Raw genomic sequence first — 15,898 nt, forward strand, 5'->3', positions numbered from 1 at the left:
AAGCAACTTGTCCAAATCTAAATCCTCTCCGAACTGAGCAAAGCATGCCTCCAAGGGGTCTTCTATGCTTGATTCATTCACTGTCTCTTCCATAATCTCCTCTATCAAGCATACATTTCTCACTTCATCATACTCCAATGGTTGTTTGCTGATATCAAAGATATTCAGCTCCACTGTCATATTTCCGAAGGAAATCTTCATCACCCCTGTCCTACAATTAATCAGGGCGTTAGCCGTAGCTAAGAATGGTCGCCCTAGAATCACCGGTATTTGAATGCCAACATTCTTGACCGGCTCTGTGTCTAGCACAATGAAGTCCACGGGGAAGTAAAACTTATCCACCTTGATCAAAACATCCTCAATGATTCCCCGTGGTATCTTAACTGACCTATCAGCCAATTGAAGTGTCATGGACGTGGGCTTCAGTTCCCCTAACCCTAATTGTAGGTAAACTGAATAGGGTAGGAGATTCACGCTCGCCCCAAGATCTAAAAGAGCCTTCTCAATTCGACTGACTCCTATCGTGCAAGAGATGGTAGGACACCCAGGGTCCTTATACTTAATGGGCAACTTGCACTGAAGGATGGAGCTAACTTGCTCGGTCAGAAATGCTTTCTTTGGGACATTTGTTCTTCTCTTAACTGTGATCAAATCCTTCAAGAACTTCGCATAAGAAGGCACTTGTTGGATGGCGTCCAAAAATGGAATATTGATTTGGACTTGCTTGAACACTTCTAGAATGTCCTCAAACTTCCCTCCTTTCTTGGGGGCTTGCAACCTTTCAGGGTAAGGTGCTTTCGGCATAAATGACCTAGGAGGGTCCTCAATAATGGGTGTGGCTGTAGATGGCTCGGCATCTCTCTTCTCTTTGTTGCCACTCTTTTCCTTTTCTTGCCCTGCAGGGTCTTCTTCTTTCTCAGCCACCTGATTGTCCACTTGTCTTCCTGACCTCAGAGTGACAATTGCTTGCACATGTTCTTGTCCGTGTGCAGGATTTGAGGAATTCCCAACCATATATTGACCTTTTGGGTTGGGCACGGGCTGACTGGGCAATTTCCCTTTTTCTCTCTCACCCAAGTGATTGGCTATCTGTCCAATCTGACTCTCCATCTTCGCAATTGCTTGGGTGTTAACCATGGTGGCATTCTTTACTTCATCTATTGCTTGGGTATTTGCCATGGTAGAGTTTTTGAGCTCTTGTATGGTCTGGCTATTCGATTGTATGAATGCCTTCATCGTTTCCTCCAGCGATGATTGTGACGAAGATGCAGGATGTTGCACTGGTTGAGTTGAACGACCATGATTCTGTGAGGGAAATCCTTGATTCATTGGTTGGCTCTGCTTCCATGAGAAATTAGGGTGGTTCCGCCACCCTGGATTGTATGTCTCTGAGTATGGTCCGCTTGCTTGCTTCCTAAAGTCATTAAAGGCATTCACTTGTTCCATGGCGCACTCGGCAAAAGCCGGTGAAAATGGACAATTCTGTGCTAAGTGCATAGGATTAGCACAGATTGAACAGCCATCAACATTGAAAGTGTTGGCGGCATTTACGGATTGACCCACTGCAAGGGCTTCAACCTTCTTGGTCAGAGCATCTATCTTTATCCTCAAATCAGTGTCCTCCTTAACCTCATAGATGCCACCTTTCTTGGGAATACGGGCAGATTTATCCCGACAACTTGAAAAATCCCACTGCTGTGAGCTGTCGGACAACTTGTCTAATGCCTTATATGCTGCATCCCCTGTCAAACTTAAGAATGCTCCCCCATTCATTGACTCGATCATACTATGGTTGGATTGGGTCAATCCTTGGTAGAAAAATTGAACGAGTCTCCACTTCTCATATCCATGTGGGGGGCATCTTATCAACAACTCCTTAAACCTTTCCCAACACTCTGAAAATTTCTCATCCTCCTCTTGAGTGAATGAGCTTATTTCCTTTCTGCATTCATTGACCTTTGACATTGGGAAATACTTGTTATAGAACTTGCTTAACAAGCTTTCCCAAGATGTAATGGATCCGGGCGTGTTGGAGTCCAACCATGCCCTAGCTTTGTCTTGTAGAGAGAAAGGAAATAGTCTGAGATGAACAGACTCTTCGGAGAAATTTTGAAATTTGAAAGTGGCGCATATGTCCTTGAATTTCTTTACATGACTATAAGGATTTTCAAGTTCTAGACCATGGAACGATGGTAGGAGTTGGATGACATGAGGTTTTGAAATCAAAATGAGTAGCATTGGTTGGTGGCAACACTATACATGAATGGGATGTAGTGAAGTCCACAGGTGCGAACAACTCCCTAAGTGACGTAGTGAAGTCCACATTCCAAGCTCTAGCTTGCTCGGGATTTCCAGCTCTAGCATCCTCATGCTCAACCCTAGGTTCCTCTATGTTATCTTGTTGGTCTCCCATTTCACCTCTATCCTCACTCTCAACAGGTGCTCTCTGAGTTCTCCTAAGAGTTCTATCAATGTCGGGATCTAAAGGTGTCAAATCTAAGTTTAGGGATCTCCGACCAAGCATACACCAATCTCGAGTGTTCAAATAAACTGATTAAACAACAATGAATAATCACAGAAAGAACACAAACAACCAAACAAAAAAAATAGAACTAACTATTCAACAACAATATACAAAAGAAATTTCAAAACAACAACAAAAAAATTGTGCTTAGCTGCTTCTGGTGATGCACTCGATCGCAGATGTGCGTTCGCTGTGCGCTCGTGCGTACTTGCAGAATGGATCAGGCGCAGGCACGCAGGCTGCTCACCGAAAAGGCTCGAGTGCGCTCGATCGCAGATGGAGTGCGATCGATCGTACTGACAGAAACTAAAATTCTCAGAAACTGCAGCAAGAAAAACAGAAACAACAAACCCCTTTTTTCTTTTTCTTTTTTCTGTTTTTTTTTTTTTTTAAGATCAGAATGGCAGAAACAACAACAAATACAAATACAATAAAATAAAATTGCAAAAATAAAACAACTAGTAGAAAAATAAAACCAATTCAAATAAAAATCAATTTCACAAACAAACAAATCCCCGGCAACGGCGCCAAAATTTGATGTACAAATTTAATTGTACTCGCAAGTGCACGAGTCGTGTGCAATATAGCGTGTGTGCAAGTGCGAGGTCGATCCACAGGGATTTGTGTTGTGTAAACCAATTTCTATTTAAACCAACTCTATTTTAACCTAGTTCCGAATTTTGTGATTTTTGTCGTGCAAAATAAAACATAAACTAAAGAAAATAATGAAATAAAATGGTAAAGAACACTAAGGTTTTAGAATTCACTTCGCCAAATCTTAACTCTATATTCTCGTATTTGTTCCTACAATCGAAAAACTATATTCGATGTTTTACAAATATCAAGTTTAAATCATTCAATGAATCCACCCATTTTTACAAATCACAACAAATATCCGATTCGAAATTAAATCATCCTATGTATCCGTTTGGTTAACGAATCACAACGGATATCCGATTTCAATCGAATGATTTGATGTATCCGAAGGATGAAACACATCAAATATCCAACTCCAACACATAATAGTTCATCACATTCAATTAAAAGATATAAATCAAGCAATTGAATGAAAATCTACAACATCCTTATTCGAAGTCAAAATTGTATAAACAAAATACGAGAATACATGAGTTTGTCAATGACGAAGCTTCATCTTCAACCTTAGTTGAAAGATTTAGCCTCTCATGATAACAAAAATAATCACCAATTGAATTGTCATCATCGAAAGAATAAAACTTACAATGGAAAACAAAGCAAAAGCTTCCCCACGGCAATACGTCGTAATTCAGCTTAAAACGGCCTCCTCCAATTGTGAGGCTTAGAGGTCTATTTATATGGCTTAGGAGAGCCCTAGAAGCCCTAGTAATCCTAGGAATTTCGGAGATTTAAGTCCAAGCCCAATTAGGATAAAGAAAACCTAAGCCCAAATCGGAATAGGATTCGCCCAAAATTGCGGTCCTATCTTGCGGCATGATTTTGGCCTTGCGGCGCTCCGAATTGGGAAAATGCTATTTCACAATGAATTGTAGTAATTTGAGTTAGCTTTCTAATGCCGCTTGAATCACCTCAATCGGATATCTGAGATGAAAGTTATGGTCAACATACCGAGATGTATTCAGAATCCAATTTTGCATCCAATCCGATTTGACTTCAAATTGAGAAATTCCGAATTAATCCTTTCCTTTATTTGATTAAACTTTAACCATGATTGGTTAAGCTTAACCATATCCTCTAGGTCTTCCCAATTTGCCCCTTTAAGCTTGGAATTTTTCCAGAAATGCTTTCTTTTCTTCCAAAAGCCTATAAAACAAAGAAAATACAAAAAGGCAGTAAAATGTCCTAATTAACCAAAACCAAAGGATTAAAACATGCAAGTTAAGGGCTGAAAATATAACTATTTTAGCACTTATCAAGTCCTTTTTTACTTTATTTACTTTCTAATGTTGGAACCAATTTAATTTCCTTTCCATAGCAGGCATGTAGTCTTATTTTCAGCCATGTTCTATAAATAGCATGCACCCATTGTAATGAGAAGATCATGAATGAAAATTAGAAAAATGTGAGGCTTGTGTCCTCTTTTGGTTCTTCAAAGAACTTGTGAACATATCAAGGATTCTTCCTTGTGGCGTTCAAACTTTATACCTTCGGTTTTCGTTTCATTTATAAACGTTGGGTCGATGGTTGTTACTTCATACCTTTGGTTCACGTTTCTTTTATAAACGTTGGGTCAAGGTTTTCTATCAAAAAAAAATATGAATTTTAGCTTTCTTGGGTCAGTATTCCAATATTGTTGTTGGGTCTCAAAAGCACGTCGATTGAGGTTCGCATCATTCGGCCTCGGGCTTCAGTCCTAGTCGTGAAATTACAACCTCGTCCGATTTGTCCAAAATTTTACGAGCGTGTTCAGTGCTTCGACGCGATCATGTCGGTGGGTGCTGCGAAGAAATTCGAGTCGTTCCGGTTGGATTAGGGCTCTTTAAAACTTTCAGAAAAAGTTATTATTCGTCAGTGAAGATCGGGGGGCAAACGAACTCGAATCACTTCGTGGCACCCGCCGCCATGATCGCCTCGAAGTTTTGGACAAGCTCGTAAATTTTTGGACCAAACAATTTCACTTCGCATCTGTCCATTTTGTTTGTCCGAGGGATTCGGTACTAGTAGTTAAAGTACAACATGAATTGGTTTTTCTAAAATTTTACGTGCGTGTTCAGTTCTTCAAGGCAATCATGTCGATGCGTGGCACAAAGAAATTCGAGTCGGTCCAGCGGGATTAGGGCTCTCGTAAACTGTCGGGAAAAGTTATCGTTCGTTAGTGAAGATGGGGGGGGCAAAGGAACTCTAATCACTTTGTGGCACCCGCCGACATGATTGCCTCAAAGTTTTGCACAAGCTCGTAAATTTTCGGGCCAAACAATTTCGCTTTGCATCTGACCATTTTGTTCGTCCTTGGGCTTCAGTCCTAGTAGTGAAAGTACAACCTCTTCCAATTTGCCCAAAATTTTATGAGCGTGTTCAGTGCTTCGAGGCGATCATGTTGGCGGGTGGCATGAAGAAATTCGAGACGTTCTGGGCTGATCAGGGCTCTTGAAAACTTTCAGAAAAAGTTATTGTTCGTCAGTGAAGATCGGGGGGCAAACGAACTTGAATTACTTTGTGGCAACCGCCGCCATGATTGCCTCGAAGTTTTGTACAAGCTCGTAAATTCTCTGACCAAACAATTTCGCTTCGCATCTGACCATATTGTTCGGCCTACGGCTTTGGTCCTCGTAGTGAAAGTACTACATGATCGGGTTTTTCTAAAATTTTACAAGCGTGTTAAGTTCTTCGAGGCAATCATGTCGATGGGTGGCACAAAGAAATTCGAGTCGTTCCAGTGGGATTAGGGCTCTTGTAAGCTGTCAGGAAAAGTTATCGTTTGTTAGTGAAGATGGGGGGCAAACGAACTCTAATCACTTCGTGGCACCCGCCGACATGATTGCCTCGAAGTTTTGCACAAGCTCGTAAATTTTCGGGCCAAACAATTTCGCTTTGCATCTGACCATTTTTTTCGGCCTAGGGCTTCAGTCCTAGTCGTGAAAGTATAACCTCGTCCGATTTGTCCAAAATTTTACGAGCGTGTTCAGTGCTTCGAGGCGATCATGTCGGTGGGTGGCGCGAAGAAATTCGAGTCGTTCCGATTGGATCAGGGCTCTTGAAAACTTTCATAAAAAGTTATTATTCGTCAGTGAAGATCGGGGGACAAATGAACTCGAATCACTTCGTGGCACCCGCCGCCATGATTGCCTCAAAGTTTTGCACAAGCTCGTAAATTTTCGGGCCAAACAATTTCGCTTTGCATCTGACAATTTTGTTCGGTGATGAGAATCAACAAGCACCATTAAAGGATCCATTGCATGTTCCAATTGGGCCTATTACTAGAGCAAGATCCAAGAAGATCAAAGAAGCACTTAATGGGCTGATTCAAGAGATTTGGGCTAGTTCTAAAATGGGGCATTCCAAGCTTGGCCAAAAGGGAGATGAAGGCGTAATAAATTTGATCCAAGCTATTGATGGAGCTAATTGCACATAATTTCCTTACCAATGGCATGGATTAATGGTTGATTATGGCTGATTGACACTCCAATTATATACCAATTAATTCGATGATTGACTTGCCAAATTACATGCCAATTAATTGGTTGATTGACTTGCCTATTTCAAGACCTTCCTTAGGCGTGATTTAATTGCCAATCTCAGACTATTTTTGGCATGGAAGAGCTGCTGATTTCAGACCAAATCAACCTTAATTTTAGGCTTTTATTAGTTAGTCCTTTTTTTACTTTATTTACTTTCTAATGTTGGAACCAATTTAATTTCCTTTCCATAGCAGGCAGGTAGTCTTATTTTCAGCCATGTTCTATAAATAGCATGCACCCATTGTAATGAGAAGATCATGAATGAAAATTAGAAAAATGTGAGGCTTGCATCCTCTTTTGTTTCTTCAAAGAACTTGTGAACTTATCAAGGATTCTTCCTTGTGGCGTTCAAACTTTATACCTTCGGTTCGCATTTCATTTATAAACGTTGAGTCGATGGTTGTTACTTCATACCTTTGGTTCACGTTTCATTTATAAACGTTGGGTCAAGGTTTTCTATCCAAAAAAAATCTGAATTTTAGCTTTCTTGGGTCAGTATTCCAATATTGTTGTTAGGTCTCAAAAGTGCGCCGATTGAGGTTCGCATCATTTGGTATCAGAGCACAGGCTCTAAAATCAGGTTTACTATCCTTTTTATCTTTTGTTTATTGTTATCATCCTATCTTGTTCTGTTTCTGTTCATTATTCCTTGTTTTTTTGCGTTGTGTACCAAGTTCAAAAAAAAACAAAGAAAAAGAAAAAAGGAGACGTCAGCAAAGAAAAGAAATAAAAAAAAAGAAAAAAAGAAAAAAAAAGGAGACGTCAAAGAAAAAAAAAAACAAAACAAAACAAAACAATTGTCCTCTTCCTTTTGATGTAGCTGATGATTCGAGGACGAATCCTTTAAAGAGAGGGGGAATGATGAGAATCAACAAGCACCATTAAAGGATCCATTGCATGTTCCAGTTGGGCCTATTACTAGAGCAAGATCCAAGAAGATCAAAGAAGCACTTAATGGGCTGATTTAAGAGATTTGGGCTAGTTCTAAAATGGGGCATTCCAAGCTTGGCTCAAAGGGAGATGAAGGTGTAATAAATTTGATCCAAGCTATTGATGGAGTTGATTGCGCATAATTTCCTTAGCAATGGCATGGATTAATGGTTGATTATGGCTGATTGACATTCCAATTATATACCAATTAATTCGATGATTGACTTGCCAAATTACATGCCAATTAATTGGTTGATTGACTTGCCTATTTCAAGACCTTCCTTAGGCGTGATTTAATTGCCAATCTCAGACTATTTTTGGCATGGAAGAGTTGCTGATTTCAGACCAAATCAACCTTAATTTTAGGCTTTTATTAGTTAGTCCTTTTTTACTTTATTTACTTTCTAATGTTGGAACCAATTTAATTTCCTTTCCATAGCAGGCATGTAGTCTTATTTTCAGCCATGTTCTATAAATAGCATGCACCCATTGTAATGAGAAGATCATGAATGAAAATTAGAAAAATGTGAGGCTTGTGTCCTCTTTTGGTTCTTCAAAGAACTTGTGAACTTATCAGGGATTCTTCCTTGTGGCGTTCAAACCTTTATACCTTCAGTTCGCGTTTCATTTATAAACGTTGGGTCGATGATTGTTACTTCATACCTTTGGTTCACGTTTCATTTATAAACGTTGGGTCAACGTTTTCTATCAAAAAAAAAATATGAATTTTAGCTTTCTTGGCTCAGTATTCCAATATTGTTGTTGGGTCTCAAAACCACGTCGATTGAGGTTCGCATCATTCGGCCTAGGGCTTCAGTCCTAGTCGTGAAATTACAACCTCGTCCGATTTGTCCAAAATTTTACGAGCGTATTCAGTGCTTCGAGGCGATCATGTCGGTGGGTGCTGCGAAGAAATTCGAGTTGTTCCGGTTGGATTAGGGCTCTTTAAAACTTTCAGAAAAAGTTATTATTCGTCAGTGAAGATCGGGGGGCAAACGAACTCGAATCACTTCGTGGCACCCGCCGCCATGATTGCCTCGAAGTTTTGCACAAGCTCGTAAATTTTCGGACCAAACAATTTCACTTCGCATCTGTCCATTTTGTTCGTCCGAGGGATTCAGTACTAGTAGTTAAAGTACAACATGAATTGGTTTTTCTAAAATCTTCCGTGCGTGTGCAGTTCTTCAAGGCAATCATGTCGATGCGTGGCACAAAGAAATTCGAGTCATTCCAGCGGGATCAGGGCTCTCGTAAACTGTTCGGAAAAGTTATCGTTCGTTAGTGAAGATGGGGGGGGCAAACGAACTCTAATCACTTCGTGGCACCCGCCGACATGATTGCCTCAAAGTTTTGCACAAGCACGTAAATTTTCGGGCCAAACAATTTTGCTTTGCATCTGACCATTTTGTTCGTCCTAGGGCTTCAGTCCTAGTAGTGAAAGTACAACCTCTTCCAATTTGCCCAAAATTTTACGAGCGTGTTCAGTGCTTTGAGGCGATCATGTCGGCGGGTGGCATGAAGAAATTCGAGACGTTCTGGGCTGATCAGGGCTCTTGAAAACTTTCAGAAAAAGTTATTGTACGTCAGTGAAGATCTGGGGGCAAACGAACTCGAATCACTTTGTGGCAACCGTCGCCATGATTGCCTCGAAGTTTTGCACAAGCTCGTAAATTCTCTGACCAAACAATTTCACTTCACATCTGACCATATTGTTCAGCCTACGGCTTGGTCCTCGTAGTGAAAGTACTACATGATCGGGTTTTTCTAAAATTTTACAAGCGTGTTAAGTCCTTCGAGGCAATCATGTCGATGGGTGGCACAAAGAAATTCGAGTCGTTCCAACGGGATCAGGGTTCTCGTAAGCTGTCAGGAAAAGTTATCGTTTGTTAGTGAAGATGGGGGGCAAACGAACTCTAATCAGTTCGTGGCACCCGCCGACATGATTGCCTCGAATTTTTGCACAAGCTCGTAAATTTTCGGGCCAAACAATTTCGCTTTGCATTTGACCATTTTGTTCGGCCTAGGGCTTCAGTCCTAGTCATGAAAGTACAACCCCATCTGATTTGTCCAAAATTTTACGAGCGTGTTCAGTGCTTCGAGGCGATCATGTCGATGGGTGCCACGAAGAAATTCGAGTCGTTCCGGTTGGATCAGGGCTTTTGAAAACTTTCAGAAAAAGTTATTATTCGTCAGTGAAGATCGGGGGGCAAACAAACTCGAATCACTTCGTGGCACCCACCGCCATGATTGCCTCGAAGTTTTGCACAAGCTCGTAAATTTTCGGACCAAACAATTTCGCTTCGCATCTGTTCATTTTGTTCGTCCGAGGGCTTCGGTACTAGTAGTGAAAGTACAACATGAATTGGTTTTTCTAAAATTTTACGGGCATGTTCAGTTCTTCGAGGCTATCATGTTGATGGGTGGCGCAAAGAAATTCGAGTCGTTCCAGTGAGATCAGGGCTCTCGTAAACTGTCGGGAAAAATTATCGTTTGTTAGTGAAGATCGGGGGGTAAACAAACTCTAATCACTTTGTGGTACCCGCCGACATGATTGCCTCAAAGTTTTACACAAGCTCATAAATTTTCGGGCCAAACAATTTTGCTTTGCATCTGACCATTTTGTTAGGCCTAGGGCTTTAGTCCTAGTAGTGAAAGTACAACCTCTTGCAATTTGCCCGAAATTTTACGAGCGTGTTTAGTGCTTTGAGGCGATTATGTCGGCGGGTGGCATGAAGAAATTCGAGACGTTCCGGGCTGATCAGGGCTCTTGAAAACTTTCAGAAAAATTTATTGTTCGTCCGTGAAGATTGGGGGGCAAACGAACTCAAATCACTTTGTGGCACCTGCCGGCATGATTGCCTCGAAGTTCTGCAAAGCTCGTAAATTCTCTGACCATATTGTTCAACCTACGGCTTCGGTCCTAGTAGTGAAAGTACTACATGATCGGGTTTTTCTGAAATTTTACAAGCTTTTTAAGTTCTACGAGGCAATCATGTCGACGGGTGGCACGAAGAAATTCGAGTCGTTCCAGCAGGGTCAGGGCTCTCGTAAATTATCAGGAAACGTTATCCTTCGTTAGTGTAGATAGGGAGGACAAACGAACTCTAATCACTCCGTGGCACCCGCCGACATGATTGCCTCGAAGTTCAGCACAAGCTCGTAAATTCTCGGGCCAAACAATTTTGCTTCGCATCTGACCATTTTGTTCGGCCTAGGTCTTCGGTCCTAGTTGTGTATGTACAACCTCGTCCGATTTGCCCGAAATTTTAAGAGCGTGCTCAGTGCTTTGAGGTGATCATGTCGGGGGGTGGCACGAAGAAATTCGAGTCGTTACAGCTAGGATCGGGGCTCTTGTAAACCTTCAAAAAAAGTTAATGTTCGTCAATGAAGATCGGGGGGCAAACAAACTCAGCTCACTTCGTGGCACCCGCTGACATGATTGCCTCAGAGTTCAGCACAAGCTCGTAAATTTTCGGGCCAAACAATTTTCCTTTGCATCTGACCATTTTGTTCAGCCTTGGGCTTCAGTCTTAGTTGTGAAAGTACAACCTCGCCTGATTTGCCCGAAATTTTATAAGCTTGTTCAGTGCTTCGAGGCGATCATCTCGGCGGCTGGCACAAAGAAATTCGAGTCGTTTTGGCCAGGTTCGGGGCTCTTGTAAACTTTCAGAAAAAGTTAACGTTCGTCAGTGAGGATCGGGCGGCAATCAAACTTGAATCACTTGGTGGCAACTGCCGACATGATTGCCTCGAAGTTCTACACAAGCTCGTAAATTTTTGGGCCAAACAATTTTGCTTCGCATCTGACCATTTTGTTCGGCCTAGGGTTCGGTCCTAGTTGTGAAAGTACCACCTCATCCAATTTGCCCAAAATTTTACGAGCATGTTCAGTACTTTGTGGTGATCATGTCAGGGGTGGTACGAAGAAAGTCAAGTCATTCCGGCCGGGATCGGGGCTCTTTTAAACTTTCAAAAAAAGTTAACGTTCGTTAGTGAAGATCTGCGAGCAAACAAACTCGGATCACTTCGCGGCACCCGCCGACATGATTGCCAAAAAGTTCTGCACAAGCTCGTAAATTTTCGGGCCAAACAATTTCGCTTTGCATCTGACCATTTTGTTCGGTCTAGGGCTTCGGTCCTAGTTGTGAAAGTACAACCTCGTCCGATTTGCCCGAAATTTTACAAGCGTGTTCAGTGCTTCGAGGTGATCATGTCGGTGGGTGGCGCGAGAAAATTCGAGTCGTTCCAGTTGGATCAGGGCTCTTGAAAACTTTCAGAAAAAGTTATTATTCGTCGGTGAAGATCGGGGGGCAAACGAACTCAAATCACTTCGTGACACCCGCTGCCAAGATTGCCTCGATGTTTTGCACAAGGTCGTAAAGTTTCGGACCAAACAATTTCGCTTCGCATATGACTATTCTGTTTGGCCTAAGGCTTCGGTCCTAGTTGTGAAAGTACAACCTCGTCCGATTTGCCCGAAATTTTTACGAGCGTGTTTAGTGATTCGAGGCGATCATGCCGGCGGGTGGCACGAATAAATTCGAGTCATTCCGGCCGAGTTCGGGGCTCTTGTAAACTTTTAGAAAAAGTTAACGTTCGTTAATGAAGATCGGGCGGCAATCGAACTCGAATCACTTCGTAGCAACTGCCAACATAATTGCCTCGAAGTTCTGCACAAGCTAGTAAATTTTTGGGCCAAACAATTTCGCTCTGCATCTGACCATATTGTTTGGCCTAGGGCTTCGGTCCTAGTAGTGAAAGTACTACATGATCGGGTTTTTCTAAAATTTTACGAGCATGTTAAGTTCTTCGAGGCAATCATGTCGGCGGGTGGCACGAAGAAATTCGAGTCGTTCCAGCGGGATCAGGGCTCTCGTAAATTGTGAGGAAAAGTTATCGTTCGTTAGTGAAGGTGGGAGGACAAACGAACTCTAATTACTTCGTGGCACCCGCCGACATGATTGCCTCGAAGTTCAGCACAAGCTCGTAAATTTTCGGGCTAAACAATTTTGCTTCACATCTGACCATTTTGTTCGGCGTAGGGCTTCGGTCCTAGTTGTGAATGTACAACCTCGTCCGATTTGCCTGAAATTTTATGAGCACGTTCAATGCTTCGAGGAAATCATGTCAGGGGGTGGCACGAAGAAATTCGAGTTGTTACGGCTAGGATCGGGGCTGTTGTAAACTTTCAAAAAAAGTTAATGTTTCTCAGTGAAGATCGGGGGCGAAACGAACTCGAATCACTTTGTGGCACCCACGTAGATGATTGCCTCGAAGTTCTGCACAAGCTTGTCAATTTTCGGGCCAAACAATTTCGCTTTGCATCTGACCATTTTGTTCAGCCTAGGGCTTCGGTGCAATTTGTGAAAGTCCAACCTCATCCGATTTGCCCAAAATTTTATGAGCGTGTTCAGTGCTTCAAGGCGATCATGTCGGCGGGTGGCACGAACAAATTTGAGTCGTTCCGGCAAGGATTGGTGCTCTTGTAATCTTTCAGAAAAAGTTATCGTTCGTCAGTGAAGATCGGGGAGCAAATGAACTCGAATCGCTTCTTGGCAACCGCCGACATGATTGCCTCGAAGTTCTGCACAAGCTCGTAAATTTTCGAGCCAAACAATTTCGCTTCGTATCATACCATTTTGTTCCACCTAGGGCTTCGGTCCTAATTGTGAAAGTTCCACCTCGTTCGATTTGCCCGAAATTTTACGAGCATGTTCAGTGATTTGAGGCAATCATGTCGGGGGTGGCACGAAGAAATTCAAGTCGTTTCGGCCGGGATCGGGGCTCTTTTAAACTTTCAGAAAAAGTTAACGTTCATCAATGAAGATCGGGGGGCAAACAAACTTGAATCACTTCGCGGCACCCGTAGACATGATTGCCTCGAAGTTCTACACAAGCTCGTAAATTTTCGGGCCAAACAATTTCGCTTTGCATCTAACCATTTTGTTCGGCCTAGGACTTCAGTCCTAGTAGTGAAAGTACAACCTCGTCCGAGTTGCCTGAAATTTTTCGAGCATGTTTAGTGCTTCGAGGCGATCATGTCGGGGGTGGCACGAAGAAATTCGAGTCGTTTTGACGGGGATCGGGGCTCTTGTAAACTTTTAGAAAAACTTAACATTCGTTAGTGAAGATCGGGGGGCATCAAACTCGAACCACTTCATAGCACCCGCGGACATGATTGCCTCGAAGTTCTGCACAAGCTCATAAATTTTCCGACCAAACAATTTCGGTTCGCATCTGACCATTTTGTTCGGCCTAAGGCTTCGGTCCTAGTTGTGAAAGTACAACCTCATCCGATTTGCCCGAAATTTTACGAGCGTGTTCAGTGCTTCGAGGCGATCATGTTGGGGGGTGGCACGAAGAAATTCGAGTCGTTCTAGCGGGATCGGGGCTCTCGTAAATTGTCAGGAAAAGTTATCGTTCGTTAGTGAAGATGGGAGGACAAACGAACTCTAATCACTTCGTGGCACCCGCCGACATGATTGCCTCGAAGTTCAGCGCAAGCTCGTAAATTTTCGGGCCAAACAATTTTGCTTCGCATCTGACCATTTTGTTCGGCCTAGGGCAAACGAACTCGAATCACTGATGTGGTATTTTTGTGTCCAAAAATATCAATAATAAAATAACCACTCGCAATAGTACGAATCCTGTAGGATAGGACTATATTGAGGGTGTCGAACCTCAAGAACTGTAGGGGTTTTATTATCTAAATTCGAAAGATTAAAATTAACTTAATTAAAAAGAGAATTGTTTTGATTTTCTTTAAAACTCAAAGTGCATGAAAATAAAAGAGATTTAAAATAAAAGAGAGTGTAGGGTATTGACTTCACCTCTATCCGCACGACAAAGGTTAATCATAATTAATCCTAGAAATTCATTCTATGCATGTGTTATAAATAAACAAGAAACTACTTTATTAAAGAATAAGCATAATCTATCTTCGGTTGGCACGGATTGTCCATCTAACCACTAAGATGCGGTACGAGCCGTCTTCCCTAAGTATAAATTATCAAATTCTTTAACATGATACATACAATCAATAAATAAGCGTAACCCATCTTCGGTTGGCACGGATTGTCTACCTAAATTACACTAAACTAGGGTGTAGTACAATCCGTCTTCCCTAGGCATGGCCTATCAAATCCTATTGATCATATGTCAATTAAACCCATTGTATAACCATCATTCTCATAATCACAAAAAACAAGAATGATTTGAGATCAATAAAAGTAAAATACTTTCTAAGACAAGAGAAGAATTTCACAAATATTGATTTTGGAATTTAAGAACAATTGCATTTAATATGAAGAACAGAAATCAATTGTAGCAATCCTCATAGTTATACAATCAACATACATAAATTGAAAATCTAGAAATTAAATACAATCAAACCATTGTGCTTGGATAGGATTACATCAACACCCCATGAAGGGGTTTAGCCACTCATGATCTTCTAAGCTCCAAAGACAATTTATTGAATTTTTACTCTAGATAGCAGTGTGTCTGTTTACAGTGTTTAGAGCCCTATTTATAGGAATTAGGAAAACCCTAAAAACCCTAGAAATCCAAAAAAAACAGGAAGTCAGTCTTCCAGTCCAATTGGGAGACTGAAAAACCAAATCCACGCTGGAAAAGGATTGCTGCCGTGTAGTACAAGCCCGAGTGCGCTCGATCCGAGGTCTTGTGCGCTCGAGCGCAGTGCGCTCGAGCTTAACTGTTGTGCACACGAGAGCATGCATGTGCTCGATCCCTGGCCGCAGATGCTTGAGCGTAGGTGCGCTCGATCCCAAGAGTGCTGCGCTCGATCCTAAATCCATAATGCTCAGCTGTTTGCCCTTTTAAGCCCAATTTTCAATGGTTTGTCAAATAAGACCTAAAACACAAAAACAAAACAAAATCAAACAAATAACAATGCTAAGGAATTAACATATGTAAATTAAGGGGCTTGAATGTGCAACATTTAGCACTTATCATACCCCCCAACTTACATGTTGCTAGTCCCCTTAGCAATATAAAACTAAAAATAAAGTGAAAACTAAAAAGATAAATCCAGCTTTCGTGGGATGTACGGTTGCATTTAGCATATGCAACAAGCCTTTTAAACCCCTAGGAGTTCCCTAGAGGACGAGTGAAGTCTCGTGAGGGTTTTCCAGGAATGATACCCACAAACATTTTATAACCATGTAGTTCCCAAGAATGCAATATCATGACCATCATGGTTCTCAGTCATTAACAGGCTTAATAAAACAAACACTATCTTCACAATTTC

At 41.7% G+C, this 15,898-nt stretch overlaps 1 pseudogene; it reads left to right on the forward strand.

The window, feature by feature from the left end:
* The first annotated feature begins 1,226 nt into the window (after positions 1-1,226).
* The window catches only part of LOC132169626 (uncharacterized), a 35,388-nt pseudogene continuing 20,716 nt past the window's right edge, over positions 1,227-15,898 (forward strand).

Source organism: Corylus avellana, chromosome ca2, assembly GCF_901000735.1.
Source record: "Corylus avellana chromosome ca2, CavTom2PMs-1.0".
Taxonomy (NCBI): domain Eukaryota; kingdom Viridiplantae; phylum Streptophyta; class Magnoliopsida; order Fagales; family Betulaceae; genus Corylus; species Corylus avellana.